Source organism: Epinephelus fuscoguttatus, linkage group LG23 (assembly GCF_011397635.1).
Source record: "Epinephelus fuscoguttatus linkage group LG23, E.fuscoguttatus.final_Chr_v1".
NCBI lineage: Eukaryota > Metazoa > Chordata > Actinopteri > Perciformes > Serranidae > Epinephelus > Epinephelus fuscoguttatus.
The window spans coordinates 6,523,870-6,539,690 of NC_064774.1; the positions used below are offsets into that span (position 1 = coordinate 6,523,870).

A 15,821-nucleotide genomic window follows, 5' to 3' on the forward strand; every position below is an offset into this window, starting at 1 on the left:
AGCAGATTTGTCATTGAGTTCTTTGACAGAATAAAACCTGACTCTCTGCATTGTGACTGTGTTTATGGCCTGTAAGGAAGCACATTCCCAGATATGACTGCAAACACGCCCATACGCACAGTATAAGCGCTCAGCCAGGGTCAGAGTCCACAATCATTGTATCTGTGGACTCTGACTGTGCGGCCGAGGCGTTCCTTGAGACCAACTACAGGTATGGAGCTCGTTAAATGAGAAATAAGTGTTTTAGTTCCTGATTTTAGAAACATTTTATCTTCATTCATAAGGTGACTTTTACAGTGACATCTACAGTCAAGCGTGTGCAGGTGAAACAGCTGTAGGGACATCTTTTAAAAGACTTGGACAAATGCACCGGCAGGCAGTGTGACGCAGGGGGACTGGTGTGAGGTCAGAGGAAACAGTAACGGTGGAAAACACTAAATTCAGGCAGCAGATGACGTTTTAAAATTTAGAAAGGTCACTCGCTGCCTGAATTTAGTGTTTTCTTTACATAAAGACATTTCCATCAGAACCGAGTGCCTAACAGAGCCACCAGACTGAAGGAGGTGACATGTTTGGAGGTGACTCACTGCGAGGTCCAGAGGGTCGGCTGCTTCCTGTGTTGAGGGCTCGCATGTGTCGCCATGTTGACAGAGACAGAATCTGTCAAAGTTACTGATCGGTGCACGTTTATGTCTTCTTCACTTACACTGCATTCAGTGTGTGTTTCTAGTTGTGTTCTTGAAGTGCTCTCATTCATGTTCAGTGTGAGTTACTTCTCAGGACATTTTGAAGAAATGTCTCTAGACAAAAATGGCTGTTTCAGAAAATGATGAAATGAATTATTATTATTATTATTATTATTATTATTGTTATTATATTATTATGTAAAACTTTGACAGTATTTAATGTTTATTATTAGGTTATGTTTTCGACGGTGTTGGTCTGTCTGTTTGTTTGTCTCTCTGCAAAATAACTCAAAAAGTTCTGAATAGATTTTGATGACATTTTCAGGAAAGGTGGATAATGGGACAAGGAACAGATGATAAAAATTTGGAGGTGATTGGTTGAAGCAAAGTGGATACAATAATAAAATAGCGCTAAACAGCACTGTGTATTCACGAGGTTTAGAATAGACTCATTCCATGACCAGACGTTGGCAGTGGCGAGTAGGCCTACTTGGGCTCGTCAGGAAGGGGTCCTCCCTATGTTTCCCGGGTTCTATGGTTCCCGGTCAACCAAAAAGGGCTCTATGTTCCCTGCTTACACAAAAAAGGTTCTATGTTTCCCGGGTTCTATGTTCCCCACTCAACCAAGCGAGAAACATAGAACCCTTTTTGGTTGAGCAGGGAACATAGAACCCGGGAAACATAGAGATGAGTCCTTCCTGACTCAATGACACGATATATACAACAAGCTGCTGTTGATTAAAACTGCCTCCCAACTTGATGTTTTGGTCATGCACGTAACGTTAGCGATTGGCAAATGTTAGCGGTTAGTGAAAGTTAGCCAAACGTTAGCGATAACCTAACGTTAGCCAACGTTAGCGATTAGCTAATGTTAGAGGTGGGAACGTGACGGGGAGGAAATATCACCTACTTGGTGGAGGTCTGCACTCTAGTTTTAGTTAGAAGACGTTTTGAAATTCTTATCAGGATGTGACAGAGTTTTTGTTTCTGAGCAGCTGTCAGAGTCGACAGTTACGTCATTCCAAATCAAATCAAATCAAATCACCTTTAGTTCATTGAATTCGTCTTAATTTGTAATTTTTTACTTTAATTCTGCTTCGTGACTTAATGACAACCTGAAGCGTTCTCTTCGTGCCATAGTGACATTAATTCAAATTAAAATCTGCTATGACACGCTGTGGGGATGAAATCTGTTATAGTCATAAAACATTTGAGGCTCCTCAGGTCCAGACCTCTGACGGTGAACCATCGGCCTTCAGCTTTAAGACTGCTGAAAAATCACCTCATGTTTGAGTGGAAGAAACAAACTGTCAAGTGTTTGACACAAAACTAAATGTTTTTAATCTAATTGTTTATGGCAGTTTTCAGGATGTTTCACCAGCGGAGTGGACGAGTCTCTGTGTCTCATCTCAGTGCCGTCAGTGCTTTGGTTTGTCTCCTTCTGACACACAGCTGTGAAGGTACGTCACACACACACACACACACACACACACACACACCTGGAGCTAAAGATAGAGGACATGGTGAAGTTAATCATAAGTGGAACCACACGTTACAGACAGAGCAGTCTGCAGAGGAAAACGTCGGCATCGTACGTTTCTGCGCTCCACAGATACATTTCCATGTTTCATAGGCATCACATCAGTGTTCCTACAGTGATGTAGTATATGAGCCGACTTTGTCATGAGGGGTGGAGGGTGGAGGATGACGAGGCACCTGGGAAAGATCCCTGCTAAGCTCCAGATCGCTTCACGACTCAAAAACACAGCTGAGTTGTGAAAACAGAAGTCTTCACTTGGCAACAGTCCACAAGGCGAGGTCAAGAAACACAAGCGAAGGAAAGGGTACAAAGATAAAGTGGCAGAGGGAGCAGGAAGTACTCAGGCTGAATACACACGAGAGGTGAGGACAACTGGGCACAGGTGCAACACAGGTGCAACACAGGTGCAACACACCACGGCAGGGCCAACAATCTCAGAGGCGGGAAACACACCAGGACAGGAAGTAGGGATCTGAAATGAGACTAACAAAATAAAACAGGAAATGAATCTGAATGAAAAACACTGAGACACGATGCTACAGACGCTGCTCACACAAACTGCTGCTTCTTGCTTCCTTCCTGCTGCTTCCTGCTGCTTGTTGCTTCCTTCCTACTGCTTCTTGCTTCCTTCCTGCTGCTTGTTGCTTCCTTCCTACTGCTTCTTGCTTCCTTCCTGCTGCTTCTTGCTTCCTTCCTGCTGCTTCCTGCTGCTTCTTGCTTCCTTCTTGCTGCCTCCTGCTGCTTCTTGCTTCCTTCTTGCTGCTTCCTTCGGTAGGTGGGTCACCCACAGAACCATAAACTACTTTAGCCATCAAGAATATTTTGGCTTCACCCCAACACCAACTTTAAACAGTAGATGACCAACATTAATTTAATCCTGTGACACTGGGGAGGGGAGATAGGCAGCAGTTAAACATAGCCCTGTGTCTTCCTCAGGTGCTTCTCAGATGATTGGTCCTTCGAAGCCGATACTGGCGATGGTTGGAGATGATGTCGTTTTGCCATGTCATCTGGAGCCTGCCGCTGATGTTGTTGCAAAGACGCTGGAGTGGGCCAGACTGGACCTGAACCCCAGGTTTGTCAACGTGAGGCGTGACGGTGTGGCGCTCTTGCAGGATCAGAACCCGTCCTACCTGGGGAGGACATCACTGTCCACTGACAAACTGAGGCAGGGAGACATTTCACTGAAGCTGTCCAAAGTGAGACTCTCTGATGAGGGAAAATACAGGTGCCACATTCCAAACCTGGGGACCTCTACGGCCGAGCTTATTGTCGGTGAGTGGACGTCAGCTTCCTTTGAATTTCAGCTCGGTAGATCAACACTGATACGACTGATAGTTATTGGCCTCTCTCTCGTCATCAGGTGCGTTTTCCTCTCCGGTTGTCATCATAGCAGAGATGGACAGAGCCGGCAGCAGAGTGGTGTTGGAGTGTAAATCTGCAGGCTGGTATCCAGAGCCTGAGGTGTTGTGGCTGGACCGTGAGGGAAGTCTCCTCTCTGCTGGACCTCCAGAGACAGTCAGAGGTCCTGATGACCTCTATACTGTCAGCAGCAGAGTGACTGTGGAGAAGAGACACGGCAACAGCTTCACCTGTAGAGTCCAGCAGAGGAACATCAACCAGACCAGAGAAATAAATCTTCAGATCACAGGTGAGATTACAGCTGACTTTGTTTGGTCTGAACAGCTGAATTCTGCCTGCATGTGAATATAACGTCCTGTGTGTCTTCATTTCAGAGGACGTCTTCGCGGTCCCATCTTGCGCTGTGCGTGTCATCATCATCTCGTCTGTTTGCGTCGTGTCCTCCTGCATCTGTGCAGCTCTCCTTGTTTTGTGGAAACTGAAACAAAACAAAGGTTGTGAGTTATAAATTTGATCATCTAATTTTTTAATGTCATTAACCATCATCATGCACAGACTGTTGTAGCAGAGGTGTTCCCAGGAGTACTTGAGATCATGCTGAAGTCACGGCATTACCAACACCAGGAGCCAACGGGCCCCAGGCCCTCACACCTCTCCTACACAGGAGCGAGACACACAAACTTTATACTTGTTCAGCCTCTCTTTGTGTCTCTCTGTGGACGGTTTGTCATGTTGTGTAGTTGTTTTGGATTTACTCACCTGTACTCGTGTTGACCACAAGGTCTTTGTTGTGCCTCTCTGTCTTGTTAAAGTCATAAATACAGCAGGTTTCAACTCTTAATGAACAGTTTCCTTCCTGTGTTTACAGAAAACAAGAAGCACAGTGACAATGAAACTGTAGATGGAGCAGCAGAAGGAGAGCAGCTCCTCAACACGAAGGATTTGATAGAGGAAAAGTTAGAGGAAAAGAAAGACATGGAACATGTGATTAGAGCACTGATGGAAGAGAAGACAGAGCTGGAGACCTCCAGAGACAAACTGGAAACTGAGCTGGTGAAGGTGGAGGAGGAGAAGAAGAAGAACGAGAAGAAACTCGACAAATTAGAGAAACACTTTGATGTGAAGAAACAAGAGAAAAAGTTACTTCTTTCACAGAACAATGTGGAACTGGACAATAAAAATCTAGAATATAAGGAATCTCTACAGAGAACTAAAGAGAAACTTGAGAAAACAGAGGACATGATCCAGAGAATAACAGAGTGGAAGAAGAAGGTAGAAAAACAGATTGAGCAAATGAAGAAACGACTTGAGGAGACAGAGAGAGGAGCCCCAGGTCAAACATCAGTCGGAGAGGTCGGATAGAGAGGTGACACACACACATACTGAGAGTCAGTCCTCTCAGTCTCATGGCAGTTAATCAAAGACTCCTGTGACAAAACATTCATGTCATGTAGAGACAGCTCTGACTGAAACCCATCCTGACATCAGAGTCACTGTATTCAACAGGAGACACAGTGACAGAAGACGTCAATCAATCAATCAATCAATCAATCAATCAATCAATCAATTTTATTTATAAAGCCCAATATCACAAATCACAATTTGCCTCACAGGGCTTTACAGCATACGACATCCCTCTGTCCTTATGACCCTCACAGCTGATCAGGAAAAACTCCCCAAAAACCCTTTAACGGGGAAAAAACGGTAGAAACCTCAGGAAGAGCAACTGAGGAGGGATCCCTCTTCCAGGACGGACAGACGTGCAATAGATGTCGTACAGAACAGATCAACATGATAAATTAACAGTAATCTGTATGAAAGTAATATTATAGTTATGATTCTGGCTACTGTGGTACAATATGTTGAAAGTATGTATTAATATCTGGCAGTATACATGTGTGACAATAGTCATATGTGTATAATAACAGTAGAAGTATGACTAATGACTAATGATGGCAGCAGCAGCAGCAGGAGGCATCTGGCAGGACCACGGCAGCAGCACAACCACACACGTCACGCTGTCCAGGCACCGCTGTGATATGAGTTAATCTGAGAGACAGTGGAGCACAAAGGCTCCGGAGAAGAAGCCGAGTTAGTGACATCCAGAATGGCCGAGTTAGCAAGATGCAGTAATAGAATACGAGAGAGAGAGAGAGAGAGAGAGAGAGAGAGAGAGAGAGAGAGAGAAGGTGCCCGGTGTATTATAGGGGGGTCCTCCGGCAGACTAGGCCTAAGTCAGCCTAACTAGGGGCTGGTACAGGGCAAGCCTGAGCCAGCCCTAACTATAAGCTTTATCAAAGAGGAAAGTCTTAAGTCTAGTCTTAAATGTGGCGGTGTCTGCCTCCCGGACCGTAACAGGAAGATGATTCCACAGGAGAGGAGCCTGATAGCTGAAGGCTCTGGCTCCTGATCTACTTTTTGAGACTTTAGGGACCACGAGTAACCCTGCGTTCTCAGAGCGCAGTGTTCTGGTGGGATAATATGGCACTATGAGCTCTCTAAGATATGACGGAGCTTGACCATTTAGAGCTTTATAAGTTAACAGTAGGATTTTAAATTCAATTCTGGATTTTACAGGGAGCCAGTGCAGAGAAGCTAAAACAGGAGAAATATGATCTCGTTTCTTAGTTCCTGTTAGTACACGTGCTGCTGCATTCTGAATTAGCTGGAGAGTTTTTAAGGACTTACTAGAGCTACCTGATAATAGAGAGTTACAGTAATCCAGCCTTGAGGTAACAAAAGCGTGGACCAATTTTTCTGCATCTTTTCGGGTCAGGATAGGCCTAATTTTCACAATATTACGCAGATGAAAAATGCAGTCCGTGAGGTTTGTTTTAAATGAGAATTAAAAGACAAATCTTGATCAAATATTACTCCGAGGTTTCTTACGGTAGTGCTAGAGGCCAGAGCAATGCCATCTAGAGAAACTATGTCATCAGATAAAGAGTCTCTGAGTTGTTTGAGGCCAAGAACAATAACTTCAGTTTTGTCTGAATTTAACATCAGGAAATTGGTGCTCATCCAAGTTTTTATGTCTTTAAGGCAGTTATGGAGTTTAGTTCATTGATTACTTTCTTCTGGCTTCATTGATAAATACAACTGAGTATCATCCGCATAACAATGGAAATTTATAGAGTGATTTCTAATGATGTTACCTAAAGGAAGCATATATAGAGTAAACAGGATTGGTCCGAGCACAGAACCTAGTGGAACTCCAAAACAAACTTTGGTACGTAAGGATGATTCATTATGAACGTGAACAAACTGAAAACGATCAGATAAATAAGATTTAAACCAGCTTAGTGCAGAACCTTTTAGGCCAATTAAGTGATTCAGTCTCTGCAGTAGAATTTGATGGTCAATTGTGTCAAACGCCGCACTAAGATCTAATAAAACAAGTACAGAGACGAGTCCTTTGTCTGAAGCAATCAGAAGGTCATTTGTAATTTTAACTAGTGCTGTCTCAGTGCTATGATGCACTCTAAATCCTGACTGAAATTCCTCAAATAAATGGTATTAAAGGTGAGGATCGTTCTCCCTGATTCTATGACCTGTGAGGAGACAAAGAAATTAAAAATGTGAAAATGGGCATGTTGGTGTTTGGGTGTGTCGCCCTCAGGAAGATCTTCAAAACAAGAGCTCACGTTCAGTCGAGACGAACAAACATTTGCAAAGCTTCTTTTTGATGACATAAAACCATAATTTTTTCTGTCACTGTTTCCGTAAATATGTTATTGTGATGTGTTTTTATTTTTAATGGTTTGATTTTTTTAATGAACAATGTAACTGTGAATTATATATATGCTGTATGTATATATATGTATGTATATATGATTTTACTCATTCTTTAAACACTATTTCTACTGATTGTATTTCAGGATATTAAATTTTTTGTACCACATTTTTCACGATTAACAATGTCTTTACATTTATGCTGTTTTATTGTGAGAATTTAAATATGGTGTGAAGTTATTCTACGTGCTTTGTCTCAGTTATGAAAACACTGTTTTAATAAAAATGAAAAAGGAAAAGTTGATCTGGTTGTTGTTCCAGCTCAACACTTTAGTTTGAGACACGATGAATATTAGTATCAGTCTGTTCTGTAGCTGTGTTGATAGCCAATCAGCATTCAGCGCTAATGCTCCATATAGCTCCACGATGGGTTATGACGCACGACGGGATTTGGGAGGAGCATGATGTGATGTGATGATGATCCAGGAGCAGGTCCTGCTGGGATCCGCTCATAATTCTGACATCCCATTATTCCGAAAATGACCCATTGTTCTGAAATCTCATTTTTCATTGTTACAAAATAACTGTTTCATGGTTAAGGTCTGGTCAGGTTTAGGCACAAGAACTACTTGGTTAAGGTTAGGACAAGATCATGGTTTGGGTTAAAATTATAACTTTCAACATCGTTTCTACTTCCTCAAAACAGGGCAACCGTTGTCGTCATGGCAACAGTAAACAACACAACAACACGGTCTGTTGCTGCTTCAATTTTTTGCATTGCAACATTGAGATTTCAGAACAACGGGACTTCGGAACAGTGAGTTTAAAATGGTCGGACCAATGGGATGTCGAAACATTGAGATTTCGGAACAGTGGGTCATTTTCGGAACAATGGGATGTTGGAATATGACATGGCACCATCCTGCTTGGCAAAATCACCTTGTGCAGGTGGTGACCCAGACACATCAAACTGAAATCAAAGAACTAGGAGCAACCAACACTGACCGTTGTGCCTCTTCATGTCTCCTGTGTCTCAGCCAAAAAGTTGCACCTGAACACACCGCGAAGACTGCAGCCAATGGCCAACCAGCATGTCTGTCTGCACCTGTGTGAGAGGAAATAACTCTCCACAGCAGAGCTGAGCTGAACTGACAATCAGACTGATTTCTTTCTCAGCAGCAATAAAACAATAAACAACACTGGTGATAAAATACATAAACCCTGGGAGACAAAGTGCAGGTTGAACAGTCGTATTAAACGATCACAGAGGGATGATAGAAGCGAGAAATATATTCAATGTTCATAAATGCTTTTCTATAAAAGGAAGTTTTAAGGTGGGATTTAAAAGATGGTGACGTTGTGGCTCAGCTCACCTTCAGTCACCAGCTGATCTAAGGACACGCCCACCGTCCAGGCACCAAGAGGGTCAATAAACATGGCTCAAATGGTAAATGGATCTGCACTTGTTCAGTGCCTTTACACTACGAGTCACATTCACACACTGCTGATCGATTCATGAACGACCTGCTCGACCTCTGCCACCCCCATCAACAGTCGACGGTCGTGTTGGTGTGTCAGGGACCTTTAACGTGGTGAAGCTGCTGTGTGAAACCTGCAGGTTGGACCTGTGGAGACTCATCAGACACAGGTGAGAGACAGTTTTTGGCTGTGAGGATTCTGTTTCATATTTACACTGGCGGACATGTTTATGTGCTGCAACAGCAGTCAGTGTAATGTGGCTTTATGAGTTTATCACTGAGATCAGGTGTGGAGTTCATCGAGATAAACCTGTTGCTGTTAGAGGACGCTCATGGCGCTCAGCTGCAGCACAGCCACCACTGAACAGGTGAGTTATCATTAGATGTGACGCTCTGTTTATCACGGGGGTAAAGTCCACTCTTGTTCATGTGAGCAGCAGCTCAGAGGAGGAAAACACCGCAGCAGCTTTGAACACTTTTATTTACATATCTGTGAGTGTTTCTACTGACGACTGACGCAGGAGAGTGTGAACCAGTGAAGGCAGCGACCTCCTCCTTTTTCCTTCTCCTCCTCCTCCTGAGCATGAACGCAGCGTGGGCAGCTGGTCTTCACATCAGAAGCTTTTCATTCACCTTCATATCATCATCCTGGAGAGCAGCTGGTAACAGGTGATTTATCTCCAGTTACAGAGCTCCAACATGTTTCACCTGAAGGACAGACGACGCTTTGACCTCCAGCTCGTAGTTTCCTGTCACGCCGTCGTCGTCGTCTTGCTGCTGCCATGCTGCTCTGAAGGTGACTCACACACAGATATGTCGATAAGAGTGTGATGATGTCATAACTCATTCAGTTAGTTCTTGCTGTGAAACCATTCATGTATTCTCAGGTCAGCCTCTCCTGATTGGTCCATCTAAGCCTGTAGTTGCAGTACCTGGTGATGACGTCATCTTGCTGTGTCACCTGGAGTCAGCTGTGGATGCTGTTTCGATGTCCATGGAGTGGACACGACCTGACCTGAAACCCAGGTTTGTCCATGTGAGACGTGGAGGTCAGGACCTGCTGGAGAAGCAAAACCCGGCGTAGAGGGAAGAACGTCAGCGTCCATCGACCGGCTGAAGGACGGAAACGTTTCACTGAAACTGTCCAGAGTGAAACTCTCTGACGCAGGAACATACAGATGTTTCTTCCCATTGTTACATGGAGACACTTTTGTTCAGCTCGTTGTTGGTAAGTGGTGCACACATGGTTGTTGTTGTTGTTGTTGTTGTTGTTTGATCATCATCATTGTTTTCTAGGTGTAACTCTCATTCTTCCAGTTGTGCACATTAAAATCATTGTGAGCATTATAATGTTAAATCTTAACATGCTCTCAATCATTTTAGCACTGAACGTAGCATAGTAGCATTAGCATTTTGTCAACTCCAGTGCTAACTATGCTAATATCACCACCAGTGTGTTTGAACTCTTTCATATTATTCTCCAGGATCTTCAGACACAGGTCACAGCTCTACAACAGATATCCAGTTAGAGTGAGACTTCTTTCTCCCGCTGTTTATTTGAACCCAAATTTGACCCCCTGAACATGCTCAAACACTCTCCAAAACTGGCACGCTTGTCAGGACTGGCGAAAAATTTGATAAAATGAAAAAATTAACCTCTAAAGTGCCAAAATGGGCTCTCTAGTGCCACCTAGACACATGAAAATGGCTGCTGTGGCTCGTAGGAATATCGTAGAAAGATCAAACCAAAACTGGCTTGTTCGTCTCATCAAGACCTACAAGTCACACACTGACACTCCTGACCTAAACCCAACAGGAAGTGAGCTATTTGACCTTTCACAGTAAGATTTTGCCTCAAAAATGCTCTTTTTCAAAAACTATCTCCTCCTAGACCGCTTATCATATCAGCTTCAAACTCACACACATAACAGCTCAACCCTGCTGAACAACACTTCTGAATAACTTTGTCATTACTCAAACGGTTTGGATTTTATGGGCTCTTAAAGTTGATGTGACATCTTTGAAAGCTGTCCCATAGGAAATGAATGGAGAAAGGGACCAATCATTGGGCGTTGTCGAGCCTTTACAGCGTCTCCATACTTTGTGCTACAGACTCCATTCCAGCTCTCAAATGTTGCCACAGGTACATACATGATATATCAGTGTTTTCCACCTCCCACACACACACAGCCTTTGTGATTTTGACTGTTAAATACATATTGTAACATACTGTAATATAAAGTCCCTCTATTGCCAAAAATGACCTTGCGTACCCTTGACATTGCTTATTTTCTCAACATTTCGACTCTTACGAATAATTGGCACTGTCTGCGTGAGCTGGAGGCCGAAACAGCGAGAGTCTGAGGTCCCGCCCAACGCTGCTCGCAGCTTTAATTTGAGTTCGACAAGAACAACGGTGTTTATCATAAAACCCTGATGGGATGTTTCGAGTCACAACAAGACAACACAGCTTCAGTTGTCTTCAGTAGATTCATGACTCAAACTGTGCGTACGTACAAAGACAGATGTATGCATACAGATTCTCTTCGTCAGACTGATGGAGCCGTGCATACGCCTGATTCTGATTTAGAAATCTAGACCATTGTGGCGCCGGGCGCACGAGCACGAGCCTCATGTCCACACCCACACCTGTTTCCCTACCGATACTTGTGTCCCCTCATTATTTACTTAATCTGCTTTACATATCTGCTGTGGACATTTGAAGCGTCTGTACTAACTCATCATGTCTGTGACAACTCTTAACACAATGCCCACCTTCCCTCTGCTCAGGTGCCGTCTCCTCACCTGTCATAGTGAGTGTCAACAGAGTCAGTGACAAAGTGGATCTGCAGTGTGAGTCTGCAGGCTGGTATCCAGAGCCTGAGGTGTTGTGGCTGGACGCTGAGGGAGACCTCGTCTCTGCTGGACCTCCAGAGACAGTCAGAGGTCCTGATGACCTCTATACTGTCAGCAGCAGAGTGACTGTGGAGAAGAGACACGGCAACAGCTTCACCTGTAGAGTCCAGCAGAGGAACATCAACCACACCACAGAGACACACATCACAGTTTCAGGTGAGGAACTGTCTTACTGACTTTGTTTGGTCTGAACAGCTGAATTCTGCCTGCATGTGAATATAACATCCTGTGTGTCTTCATTTCAGAGGACGTCTTCGCAGCCCCGTCTTCTGCTGCTGTGCATGTCACCATCATTTCGTCTGTTTGCGTCCTGATCTGTGCAGCTCTCCTTGTTTTGGGGAAACTGAGACAAAACAAAGGTCATAAGAGTCACGTTACCTGAACCTAAATGTCACTAACTAGCTCCTCCCAGAGTTCCTGAGATAATATGAGGTCACTGTCACTAACACAGCACTCTGTCTTCATGTGCTGAGCAGGGTGTCCTCTGAGCAGAGCAGTGAGTGTCACAGTAACTGTGTCTCCCAGAGTGATGTTTTAGGGATATGTGTTAAATAATAAATGAACAGGTTTAATGAACATGTTTGTTCAGGTTATTATTTGATCACCAGCTTTTACCTCAGAGTTCATTTTAATATTCAGCATCATTTCTCTGCTGTACTTTGTGTCTCCTTGAAGTCTCTCTGTTCTGTTTAACGCTGCAGAACGACAGCAGTTTGGATTTTCTATTCAACAGTTTCCTTCCTGTGTTTACAGAAAACAAGAAGCACAGTGACAATGAAACTGTAGATGGAGCAGCAGAAGGAGAGCAGCTCCTCAACACGAAGGATTTGATAGAGGAAAAGTTAGAGGAAAAGAAAGACATGGAACATGTGATTAGAGCACTGATGGAAGAGAAGACAGAGCTGGAGACCTCCAGAGACAAACTGGAAACACAGCTGGAGGAGGTGGAGGAGGAGAAGAAGAAGAACGAGAAGAAACTTGACAAGTTAGAGAAACACTTTGATGTGAAGAAACAAGAGAAAAAGTTACTTCTTTCACAGAACAATGTGGAACTGGACAATAAAAATCTAGAATATAAGGAATCTCTACAGAGAACTGAGGAGAAACTTGAGAAAACAGAGGACATGATCCAGAGAATAACAGAGTGGAAGAAGAAGGTAGAAAAACAGATTGAGCAAATGAAGAAACGACTCAAATTATTGATTCATTCACATGAACAGAAAGTCACTGTTAATCAGAGATTCTAATCATTAATTAATTAATGAATGCATTATCAGTAACAGTCCTGCAGAACACAACACAGATGTGATTATATTGATATACACATACATGTATATATATCAATATTCTGTTTTTTTATTGTGAAGTACGACTGTGACTTTTCCTTACTAAAGACAAGCTGCACAATGTGACACCACGATAATAATAATAATAATAATAATAATAATAATAATAGTATTAATAATTCAGACACAATGGACAAGGTTTTAAGAAGTGTGCAACACCTCTGTATCATTTTTTTGTGAAACTTAAAATGTCTTAAAATGTTAAGTAAATACATTTTTGCCTTGCCATCATGAGAGATTAATTAATGTATTTCTGTTTATTTTTTGTTATTCTGTATCAAGCCAAAGTGGTCTGCCCTGGTCCCTGGGTGAGGGGTCATTTGATTGATAAGGAATAACTAAACAAAAGCTTTGACTGAACAGATTGTTGTTGCTTGAGAGCTTCAGGATTGGCTGTTACAATAGGTGGTGTGTTTTGTTCATGATGTTTCCACAGCATGTGTATGAATTTATTCTATTTCTCCAAACACTGCTTAGCCGCTGGAGGGAAGCATGGAGCTATAACTGATCTCACACTCGAGGTTATTTACTGAACACACTGTATCTGTGAGTTTCATGCGTCTCTCTCTTTTTGACACAAAATAATTATGGTGAAATAAAATGGAATAACTTGGATGTGTGACCCTGCACTGATTCTACATCTTATAAATATATAATGGGGAATATATGAACTCCAACAAGGCATCACATTACAGGATGATTATCTTATCGTCTCATTGTGGGTACAGTGTGTCTGCCTCAGGTCAGGCTGAGTTTACACCACAGTGAGAGGCTGCAGCAGTGTGTGATCAGCACATGATCACTGTGGTCAAACTGTTTCATTATGCAAAACCACCTCCTTTAAAAAATGGACTCGGTGGACACTCATAAAGGACTGACACAACAATGTGTAATTTGCAGCTGATATATTTGATCTGTACATTTTGCAAAGCTTTTACTGAAGCAATTAGCACACCACAAACTACACAACCAGAAAAATACAAACCAAAAGCGTCATGACAGCATGGGACATTTTTGCTAAACTGTCGTGGGGTTCTATTTCAAAACTCCTAAAACACAGGTGTAGTCAGAAAAATATTGTGATGGTGTGATTTATCATGCCGGCCTCCCAAAGTGCACACAGTGATATTTACCAGACAGAGGACAAAAAAAAGGATGCAAATCAGACAGGGGAAAACAAAACAAAAATACTCTTTACAAAAGGTCAAGATGTCCCAAAAAGAGAGTTCTTCAATAACTCAAAATAACTTTTCAAAAACACAGGTTCCAGCACACAGCCTGGAGGTCCAGCAGGTGTGACCTCGTCTGTAACCACAACAACACTGACTCATCCATGGCCAGAGCAGCCTCCTTTAAACCAGTTGCCTCTCCCACTAGGCATATTATTCACATAAAAAAAACACAATCAGCTTATTGACTAATCAAAAACACAATTTACCCTAACCCAAGTTACAAGTTAACTTAAAGGGAAATTTCAGTTTATTTCAACCTGTCTCCTATCGTCCTAAATTTGTTTCAAGTGACTAGTGACATAAAAATAATAGTTAGCATGTTAGCCGTTAGCCTAGATACAGCCGGGGCACACAGTAGCGTCAGACCTGTTAAAACATAAGTGAACGGGCAACCTTCAAGTGCAAAGTTAGTCCACTAAACAAGCTTTTTTTCCACAAAGACCGCCTCATATCGTTAGGATAAATGTCAGAGAACATATAGAAAACCACATGTAAACGTGTTGTCTTACCTTACCGGTGTGCTGCCATGTTTGTTTACCATCTAGCTCTGCTTTCCAAAGCGCGGCCGAAATATCGTGAGAACAAGCAGCGACCTCATAGCGTGCCTGAAATCTGGCGAGAACAAGCAGCAACAGCTGGAAGGCAGAACCGGACAGTAGCCTGAAAAGTTCATTCATTTATTTTATGAAAGATTTATAGAATAATGGCTGACTTTTTGCCAGACTTCCACTTTGTGGAGGAGGAATTTGATTTTGCAGAGTTTGATGGCCGCCCTTATTTATTTGAGCCAGAATACACTGACGAAGAGCTTCGTGAAATTGAAGAACGGAGGAGGAGAGAGAGAGAGGCGCAACAGGTAGAGGACGAGAGAGGAGGAATGGCTGCTGCAAGGCTGCGTAGCTCTGGAGATTGGTGGTGTACCTGTGAATGCTGTGCCCCAGTGCCCACAGAAGAGGAATGCCTCTGTTGCAAGGAATGGGACCGGTTGCAGCCTTATTTTCAAGGTCTGGATGTGACCGAGGACGAGACACCTCCACCTGGAGTAGTATCCAGCTGGGCTTTATCTAGAGCTCGCCAGATATATTTCAGCCACGCTTTGCAAAGCAGAGCTAGATGGTAAACAAACATGGCAGCACACCGGTAAGGTAAGACAACATGTTTACATGTCGTTTTCTATATGTTCTCTGACATTTATCCTAACGATATGAGGCGGTCTTTGTGGAAAAAAAGCTTGTTTAGTGGACTAACTTTGCACTTACGTTTTAACAGGTCTGACGCTACTATGCGCCCCGGCTGTATCTAGGCTAACGGCTAACATGCTAACTATTATTTTTATGTCACTAGTCACTTGAAACAAATTTAGGATGATAGGAGACAGGTTGAAATAAACTGAAATTTCCCTTTAACAAAACAGAAACATAATAATGCAGGTCACATGATCATCAAAGGTGCGAGAACTGACTATTTAACACAACAAAATGTTACGCCCTGTTTCGCCAACCAAACTCAAATGGCTGGCACCAGCAGGA

General features: G+C 42.9%; 1 pseudogene; it reads left to right on the forward strand.

Annotated features, from left to right (window-relative positions):
• Positions 1-157: 157 nt before the first annotated feature.
• On the forward strand, positions 158-14,359 carry LOC125884290 (uncharacterized; annotated as a pseudogene).
• Positions 14,360-15,821: the final 1,462 nt, after the last annotated feature.